General features: G+C 38.2%; 1 pseudogene; it reads right to left on the bottom strand.

Moving 5' to 3' along the window:
* Nucleotides 1–5,033: 5,033 nt before the first annotated feature.
* LOC111591228 (uncharacterized) lies at nucleotides 5,034–5,180 on the bottom strand (annotated as a pseudogene).
* Between the last annotated feature and the right edge of the window lie 5,575 nt (nucleotides 5,181–10,755).

Here is a 10,755-nt window from a genome sequence, read left to right as displayed (position 1 = left end):
AAACCCACAGTCCAGCTGTCCTTGGGATTTTTAAATTAAATAAGGAAATTGAATTCTAATATAAAAATAACTCCATAAACTTCATAAATTCATATCTTATTCGTTTTAACTCCAATTTGATCCGTTTAAGTTGTGTTAGCTTTGTAATAAAATTATTTACGCATTAACAACATTATTTATATCATAACACATATTCTTATAAGTAGATATCTATTTAACATATGTTTATTAATCTTTTTAATCAAAGTTAATCAGTCTATGATTATGATTTGACTAAAATATGGTCTCTAATCAAGTTATAACTTAGATTAAAGTTGAACAAAGTTAAATATCTTTTCTCACATGATTTATATTAATCAACACATAATATAGTTTTATTGTTTGATAACCTAAAACTTAGAAAACTTATAACTTTCTCATTTTAACCTCAAATTGAGTGGTTCTTGAACCCACGATCTCGTAGCAACACGTAGAATATTATTATATAGTTTGTTTCCATCTTTGGTTATTTTTAGCTATTTCTTGTCTATCTATATGTATTGCTATGAATAGAAGCAAAGTGACGAGGAATCTGAAGCCCTAGTTTTAAAAAGTACCTGGAATCATAAGTAAAAGGTAAGTTGTGTTCTTGATCACTTTCTTTACCCTAATAATGATTTTGGTAGTCACCGTGACGTGCTTAGGTTAATTTTATGGGACCTAATAGATTACCTAGTTTATTTACCCTACACCTTGCATACAAATGAATTATTAGATAGTGTTGCTATTGCTCTACCGGGATTTGAGATTAATGTTACAACTGAATTATGATCACACTTTATCATTATTGTTGCATTATTTATTGCTCATGATAAGATTATTTTGTTAATTGGAACATGGAGAACCACCTGAGAAAATAGTGCTACCATAAGGGTGGTATGGAATGCCCTTGGCTATATAATTAGGAAAGCTAGTGCAGGACTACCTTACTCGAAAGGGGCAACCGCGGTATGGGGAGCAACCGGTATAGGGAGGTTCTCGGGTCGATCATGATGTGATGGATTTTTGGACGAGGGGTTCCTATATCGCCTCCTTATCAATGAATCTGTAGTAGGTTTTCTCAAGCTAGTGGAATTTTGTAAAGGCCCTGTAGTGGGACCCTGCCTCATCTCCTCGGTAGAGATGAATGGAAAGTCGTGATCTCTTGGCAAATGTGTAATATGACTGGTGGGTAAAGATGTGTAACCTTTGCAAAGTGTAAAACTGGTATATCAGTCGTGCTCATGGTCATGAGTGGCTCAGACCCTCACGTGACTAATTTATGGAATTAAACTTAATATGTCATTTACATTGCATTGTGGAATTTATTCATCATTGTGATCAAGTATTTAATTGGGTTGGTATACACTTATACTTAGTAATTGCTAATAAAATTTTGTCCAACTTGATTAAAAGCAATGCTCAGTCTTAACCATTTTCCTTGGTAAGCTTTACACTGCACATCAGCCCCCACCGTAAGTGAGCTCATTTACATTATTCCCCACACTTGTTGAGCGATGAACGTATGTGAGCTTACTCTTGCTATAATCACACCAGGTCAAGAACAAGTACGACAAGATGAGGAGCATGAAGGATGCTACGATGAGTTTGGAGAGGTCTAGGCCATTGTCTCCCAGTCCACTATAGTTGCGGAGGATTGTTGTCGTCATATGATGTATTTCTTTAGTTATTTTGTACCATGAGTCATTATATGTGTGAGACATGATCCTAGCACACATTTGAGACGCACCCAGGTTTGCCTTAAATCCGGGTGTGAGATTAGTCCAATGTGGTGTGTTGAGCACTTAATCACCAAAACAGGTAGAAATGGCCCTATGACACATTTCCCTTTCATTGTAAAAGATCACTAGGATTTAGTGAACATGGATCTTCTCCACTATAAGTCATTAGAGGGAAGAAGATTGTAAAACATACAGTGGGAGATATTCTGTTAAATTTTTTAAGAAATGATTAAAGAAAACATTAGGCTGGTGTTTATTTTATTGTAGATGGCACCTAATGCTAACAACGATTTTAATTTGTGGCTGTTTCTTGACAAAAAAACTCAATAGAACAAACTTTCTTGATTGGTATCGTATTTTGAGAATCATTCTTAGGCAAGAGAAAAATGGGTATATTCTTGAGAATCTCTATCCTGATAAGCCAATTGAGAATGCAAGTGATGCTGACCGAAGTGCTTATGCAAAACACATGAATGATTCCATGGATGTTAGCTACCTCATGCTTGACATAATGTCCTTTAAGATTCAAAAACAATTTGAGAACACTATGATTGTGGGACTCCATGGTATGTTCGTGAACTACGCAAGAGTTGATAGATATGAGATCTCCATGTTCCTATTTTATGAAAGATAACTAAAGAAAGTCTAGTCATTCCTCATGTAATCGAGCTAATGGGTTACATTGAGAGCCTTAACATGTTTGGTTTTGGTCTTCTTGATGAGTTAGCTATAGATGTGATATCTAGTCTCTCCCTCCAAGCTATGAGCTAGTAATTTTGAAATTTCACATGAATAACAAGAAGACATTGGTTGCGTTACATGGGATGCTTAAGACAACCAAAGAGAGTGCTAAAAATACTTTTAATAATGTGATGATGGTTCAGAAGGATAGCAAAAGGTGGACAAATTTTATGAAGGGAAAGGACCAGGCTAAAGATGAGATCTCAAAGCCAAATGCAAAGCTGAAATTTGGCCCTTCTCCTAAAGACAAATACTTCCATTATGGTGACCTTAGGCATTTGTCTAGGACCTGTAAGAAGTAGTTGGAAGACAAGAAAAAGAAGGAAAGTAAGAATCCTACTTTGAATATATATGTTGTTGAAAATAACCTTCATGTTTTTGTGCCTTTGTGGTTAGAACCATCATGTATGCCATATCATGTACACATCCAGATGTTTGTTATGCTCTAAGTGTTACAATTAGGTACCAATCTAATCCTGGTGAGGCTCACTCGGTGGCTGTAAATAATTTCCCAAAGTACTTGTGAAGAACTAAAGATATGTTCTTGGTTTATGGAGGTGAAGAAGAACTCATTGCAAATGATTACACCAATGCTAGATATCAAATAGATAGAGATGATGTCAATCACAGTTTGAGTTTGTGTTCTACCTCACTGGAGGAGCAATTAGTTAGAAAAGTTCCAAGCAAGAGACTACGACTAATCTATTACTATGGCCGAGTATATCGTAGCATAAGAAGCTGATAAGGAGGTTGTTTGGATCAAAACGTTTGTTTCTAAATTGGGTGTGATTTCAAGTGCATTAAATCCTTTGGACCTTTACTGTGATAATAATGGTGCTTTTACAAAGGCCAAGAAAACTAGTTGGACCAAAAATCCAAACACACACTTTGACTCTACCACCTTATTAATGAGATCATTAATAGAGGTGATGTAAAGATTGCAAAGTGAACACAAGTTTGAACATTGTTGATTTGTTTGTAAAGCCTCTTCCAAGACTAAAATATCGGGCACACACGAGTGCGATCATTATTAGATACATACATGATTGACTTTAGTGTAAATGGAAGATAATTGCATGAATGTCTTATGTTTATGATTGTTGAATAAAGTGTTATTTAGTCCCTTGAATTGCCAGTATTACATTGACTGACGAGTATGTGACTTGTTTGTGAAACAATATAGTTTATAATGTTATTCAAAATGCCCCTAGTCTTATTTTATTATTTGGGACAATAGTGATTTTTTATAGACTAGCACATGTATTGATTGATGATCACGTTTCATAGATCACTAACATAGAGATATCAAATCAATAATATAGACATATAATAAAGTTCATGGTGTTGGATCGATCTACTCTTTCTTGTTGGTGAGATTGTTTTGTTAAATATGTGTCATCAAGCGTTCTCAAGGAGTATACCTATTGGATCCTTAGACCTGAGATCATTATTATTTATCACTATATGTAGGGATGCATTTTAGGGTTGCCAAATGCTACTTTGTAACTGGATATAGTTACAAAAGCAGTGTTTGGATGTACCATAAAATATAGGATAGGATGTGAGTGTATTAAAATGTAATTGATTCCTCCTACATAATGTGCCTCTCGATGTGGTTGGAATAAGAAAGTGATGGCTACGCCTAAAGAGTTAGTCACAAGTTGTAACTCACTACAAGATTAAGTGAAATGTTGAGCTATCATAAGGGTGACATAAATCTTGACCTGAGTTTGACTGTTATCGTGTGGCAAAAGGATCAAGACGTGTGTATACCAAGGTTTGGTTGATACGATATTTATGTGCACGCTGAATTCAATATATACTGCTTGGCGCTGCTATTGAGTAATTGCTCAAAAATGGTTTTCATTCATGGTCGTATGTGTGTATATATATGAATCTCATGGGCTACACACTTAGGGGATTGAAACAATTGCATAGATGATTGACTCTAGTGCAAGTAGGAGATTAATTATTATGTCTAAGAGGCAATCATGATCTATAAAAACGCTAATGGAGCTTTAGTGTAAAAGCTCATTTGCAGGGATCTATATATACAAAGGGGTTGGTGTGCTAGAATTGAGAGAAATATCCTTGCTGCCATTGCCTCTCTCTACATTTGGGGACGCCAAACCGTTGTTATCCTTCCTCTCGTTGTGTGCATGGTGCTAGTGCATCGACCGATCGACGTCATAGCAAATCGTCCCCATACATATGTGATGTTGATCAACAACGAACATGAGAAGCACTAATGAACGTATTGTTGTTGTTGTTAACGACTTTCCACTATATCATCATACTCTTATTTTACTGTGCTGCGTGTCTAATGGTAATGATCCATGATCCTCTATTTATATATTATTTTAATTGAACATGGTAGATGTAATAGCGTACCTATTTCCCTACACTTCTCTGACAAAGGCCCACCTCTTCTTATGTCCATCTCCTAGCAACACCCATACCTGACAGCCTCCTAGCTCGTATGGTCACACTCGTGACCTTTTTTACGCAACTACTACAATGCTCGTGCGTTGTGATGGGTCCAGTAGATCAGTGCGGTGGATTGTCCCTATAAAAGATAAATTTAATATCAAAATAAACATATAGTCCACATATACCAGATATTAAATTGATAAGAACAAATATTACACTTTATCTTAGCCAAAAGGCTGAGAAAGGTATGAGTTAAAAAGTAACCCGACTCCTTTTTTATAGCTCACTCGACCGATCGTCCTCTTTTTGGTAGTAAAGTGGTACTATGTGGGAGCGTTGCGCTGCGGACGTCTTTTTGTCCTATTAGGCTTAAGTGGTTTTTCACAGTTAATAGATAATGATCCACTGGTATGCAAGAAGTGGGGGAGAGAAACATACCTACGCACTTCGTGTGTGACACACGACGCACATGTTTGAAGTGCAGGTTATATTAGAAAGAAGAATAAAGACTATTTGTAAAATGGAGGACGGTGGAAACTCGAAAAAACTGGTGATTTATAAGACTAAGACTTAGTCAGGGAAGAAGAAATTAATGACAAGAGACCGACACGTGAGGGTTATCTAAGAGTAAATTAGACAATTCCAACCAAAATTATCTTTGTGTGACTTGAGGTTGCTAGGTAAACTAAGCAGTTCTACGGTGAATCTTATATTCACTAATTAAGTTGTTCTATAATAGTTTTCAAATTTAATTCATTTTTAATAGTGGAGCTATTCCAAAAAGCTCTATAGCTTTCCATCGTTGAGGGCTCAGTATAGCAGTAGTTATCAATCGTGAGAGAACCGCTAGTTGTTTTCGTGCCTACAAAGAGCCGCAGCACACGCGTGCCTTATTGGCACTAACTAGTCGGCACTTATCGTGCTGTTCCTGAATAGTGCGTGGAAGAGTGACAGCAAAATGCGTAGCTATAGCCAAGCTAGCTTAGCTGGCTCATACCTTCCATTATCGCAGGTTATACACATATATATCATGTCTACTCAGATGGTTACACAATCCAAATGAACCATCATCTCATGCTACCCTGAAGACGATAAAAGAGAAACTAATGCCCTTACTGACAAATTTGGTTAATGGAAACTAGTATTAGAAAGCCATATATACACTTATTCATCTAGAGTTTTCATTTAATTTCTTCTAGAAGTCGAATTCTTAGTGTGTAGTTGATCTACGCCCTAAAATTCCAGTGCCACATTGATAAACACAATTGGTTCAAAAGGTGGTGCTTTCTGTATAAGTATATATATAGCAACTTAAGTACCTATTTAGGATTGACCCAGTTCTAAAAAATTTGGTGGAGTTGATGAAACATATTGTTAGGAGCTCCAAAAAGTTATGGAGTTAAAGTTTTGTGAATCTTTAGAAAACATTTAGCTAAGTCATTTTATTTATTATCTAGATTAAAAATATTTTTAAAAGATTATTTAAATTTATATTATAAACTATAAACCGAAACAGTCTCAAACATCCCCTAAAGCTCATATATAATTATATTCATCTCTTTCTCTCAATTGTGTGTCTTGAGTGGAGCCATCTCTAGCAATAGCGTGTATAAGAACGTGCAACATATTATTTTACATTATAAATGCAATGTTTATATAATAAAGTTTAAAATAGTGAGAGATATGGATGCTTCCGGAGATAGCGCCCTGGTGTTGCATACCACCCTTTCCTCCTCTCTCACCTCACTGTCTAATATGTCACAAGTTCCATAGCATTGAATGGATGTTAGCCTACCAAGGAAGTCAACTCGATGATGTGAAGCAAAAAAATCAAATCCGTACGATATGCAACGTCCTGCTCATGAAAGAGCCTAAGGAAAAGGTTAAGCGTATTAGAAAAAAAATTATTCTTACAAAGATTCTACAAGCCTTGCTGCGTGCGTGATCAACCTTACATCAAGACAGAATTAATCACCAAATTATAGTTTCCCATGTAAGGTCTAAAGATCAAGGTGTTAGCCGGCATAATAAACCTTGAAGTTAAAAATAAATGTCCTCTAAGCGAAAGGTTATCTAAATTGTTGAATAAAAAAAACTGCAAGACCTTTCTCACAAATAAATACATGAGCTCAATATTGAACCTAGGGGCTCTCAATATTTTAAAGTAACTTATTTAGTTTGGAATTTTACATTCCACCACTTTCTAAAGTTCAGATATAAGCTTATCTCAAATTCATGTGGTGGAGGATGAGAAATGATTTTATACATTAGTAGAATTTATTTCTACTCTGTAACTTACATGACACTCTGCGTCTCACTCCTCTATAGTAAAAATGTAGCATATAAATATCTCCGACATCTTGCTAATAATAGTATATAAATATACTTTGCATAAAATAAAACCGAATTAGCTTAATTGATATATGCATAAATTACTATTATTAGAATGGAATTCAATTCCAATGATCCAAACAAGGCGTAAGAGACGACTCACAAACCAGATTTTGGAAAAATAAAATACATGCATAGGCTCTACACCCTTGAAAGAATAATTTCCTAGTCTGTATAATATTGTCTCTTACCCTCATGTCATTGTTGAGGATATCATGAATCAAAGGCCTCTTATTTTTTCTTTCCGAAGAGCCCTATCAAAGACAAATTAATGGTAATAAAAATAGATAATATTCAACTTTTCAAAGATGAGGATGATTTTAACTAGGATTTAAAAATCATAGTTAATTTTTAGTTCAGTCGATGTACCAGATCCTTATAAAAACGATATATTTTTACCAAGAAAATTATTTGGGAGTTGAAAATTCCTCTTAAAATAAAGATTTTTCTTTGATATTGTAAGTTTTTAGGAAGGCCATTCCCTCGGACGACGACAAGATGAACTCAAGGATCTTGTTATCACAAGCTACAGTGGGGCTCAACTACCGGGACCATTGCTTCTAGGGCCCATGTCTCGGGACCTACCCTGGCCCTAGCTAGGGCAGGGGCTTGACCCTTCGAGCAACTTGATCTCGAGGGCACTATGAAGGAATAACAACTATACCACCATGTTCCGATAAGAACCACTAAGGGTTCCAAGGCACTTCGCCACTTATGGTGTCAGTGTGCAAGGATAAATTGAGGCATGGGCCCTAGAGCCATGGGATGTCCCCAACTAGAACATATGTCCCTATGGACCCTCCTGCCCCTAGCACTTATGAAGGATTTAGGTGTTTGATGCCCTTCGCCCTCTATGGCAATCAACAACACACACTAAGTTGCTTGGGACCCTCTACTGGCTCTCGGGTCCCTAAGGTCTCTGACCTCATGTAATATGAATGATTGAGCCTCAACGTCCATAGGGTCTGATACCTCGAGTGGGAATAAGGGACTTGTTGTAGCTAAGTGTAAACATGTACGTAAGACAGAAGGGTGTGCCTGCTCCCACCGAGAGCATTATGGACCTGAAGCAGGGACCCCACGTCTAGGGCCTACTGTTCATAAAATTGGCATATTGGATATGTCTCTCGTACAATATTAAATGTGTGATGTGTGTCATTATAGTCTAATAGGTGCACTATCGCCATGACTTATGCAAAAGGGTACTCAAGACTACTATTTGGTACGTGCATCAAACTTGTAGCCACACATGCAAATGTCAGTGTACTATGAAGCATTATCAAGTACACAATGCTACATGGGATGGCAATTATGTCATACCCAATGGCACGAGTCCTAGCGTCCATAGAATCCATATAACATTCATGTACCTATAGTAGGTATTGATACACCCAGCCTAGGTGGGGTTGGCCGAGACCCAACAAACTAGGGTTGTCCGGAGCCCAACAGTTCATTAACCACACACAACTTAGGCAAAGACCCAATCGCCCCAGAAGACTAGTCTAATGGGGGAAGGTGACTCTCCTTTTTAAGGTGGTTTCCTCCTCCCAAGTTAAGCAAGGTGGGATAATTTTGAGGCTCACACGGTCGATTCTCGACTACAATTGGGCTAGCTAGGACAATTGCGTCTTTGCCAATGCCTCATCATTACCACCTTCTTAAAATGGGCCATAGCTCTGATACCAGATGATACACCCAGTCTAGGTGGGGTTGGCCGAGGCCCAACAAATTAGGGTTGCTCGGAGGCCAATAATTCATTAAGCACACCCAACTCGGGAAAAGGCCCAATCACCCTAAAAGACTAGTCTGGCGGGGAAACGATGGCTCTCCCTTTTAAGGTGGCTTCCTCCTCCCAAGTTAAGCAAGGTGGGATAATTTTGAGGCTCACACAGTCGCCGCCCGACTATAATTGGACCAAATGCGTCAATTACGTCTTTGCCAACGGGTAATAGTGGAAGATGTCCTCATCAGGTATGGTAGCCACTAAAGAAGGACATCCCCGACACTATGCCACAACCCGAAGGCATGGATATGCATATGCCTTCACAAACATGATAAGATCAGGGTTGTTGGGTCTTAGCTTATCGAACCCTTGGTCCAACTAATGTAACATCTCTCCTATCTTGATCTATAAAAAGGGGAGTAGAGTAACATTTAAGAGGACATCTCTCTCTCTCTCTCTAAGTGAAAGTTCCCTTTGCCTGGGAACACAGATCTGGATGTCGCCTAGAGTGGGGTGAATAGGCAAATAGAACTTAACACCAAAAACTTAGAACTTCTTACTCTACTTGAAGACTAGATCACATCAGAATGATTAAGTCCAGTAGATCGCAGCGAAAATGAAGTCTCTGTCTCAAAATAGCCCACACTTCAACATTATCTTATACCACAGATAAGTAGTGAAGTGCAAAGAGTAAAGGAACATGGAAACAAAACGGAGATATAGAGAATCAAACAAAGCAGAGCTGAGACAAGTGACACATGATTTATCCCATGGTTGATCAAACCTGAAATGCTTGCCTACATCCATGTTGAAGTTAGCCAACATGGCTTGGAGTCTTTTTCAACTCCTTCCTCCGTTTGCTCAGATCTGTCACCGGGTGGTAAATCGAGGCTTCCATTATGTCGATGTTAGTTACGACAGAATCACGACTGTTTACAAGTCTTCATAGCACTCTAACAGAGTAACACTACTCTCTTGCTCAAGATTTTGCAAGCTCTAATTTGCAGTAGCATTCCTCTACTATCTCTTGGCTTATAATTGTGCCAATACACAATGTAGAGAGAAATACACGAGACAGGGAGATAGAAATGATTCACAAAGAGTCTACACTTGTATGTTGCATTTATGTTCTGAAAGAGGACACCTAGGGGTACTTTTATAGCCCCAAAAGGCCCCATAACCGTTGCACCTTGCTTCACAAAACTTGATGAAAAATGCACTATCTCGGGGGGCACCAGAGCGATCCTGTGCACCACCGGCCCGGGTCTGTGCTCCTCTAGTCCAGGATCTGATTGGAACTTTCCTTCTACTGACAAGCACCATACTGATCCAAGTGCGCAAACGGACTGGGTGTCACTGAAAGGGAAATAGGGTCAAACCTTTTCCTAAATGATTTTGGTGGTTGAATTGCCCAACACAAATAAATTGGACTAACTAGTTTGCTCTAGATTATAAGTTCTACAGGTGCCAAAGGTTCAACACAAACCAATAAAAAGATCCGAGTTAGGGTTCAAAAATAAAGGAGCAAAAGAAACTGGAGGCTGTCCTGGTCTGGCGCACCGTACTGTCCGGTGTTCCACCGGACAGTGTCCGGTGCACCAGGGTGGATCAACCTCAAACTCTTCACCTTCGGGTTTCTCTAGGCGCACTCCGCTATACTTCATCGGACTGTCCATGTGGCATCAGACTGTCCGGTGCACCAAGTGGAGC

The sequence above is a fragment of the Zea mays genome, chromosome 3 (genome assembly GCF_902167145.1).
Source record: "Zea mays cultivar B73 chromosome 3, Zm-B73-REFERENCE-NAM-5.0, whole genome shotgun sequence".
Taxonomy (NCBI): domain Eukaryota; kingdom Viridiplantae; phylum Streptophyta; class Magnoliopsida; order Poales; family Poaceae; genus Zea; species Zea mays.
Note: the sequence above shows the minus strand (reverse complement) of the source record. Positions and strands in the feature narration are given on the sequence as shown.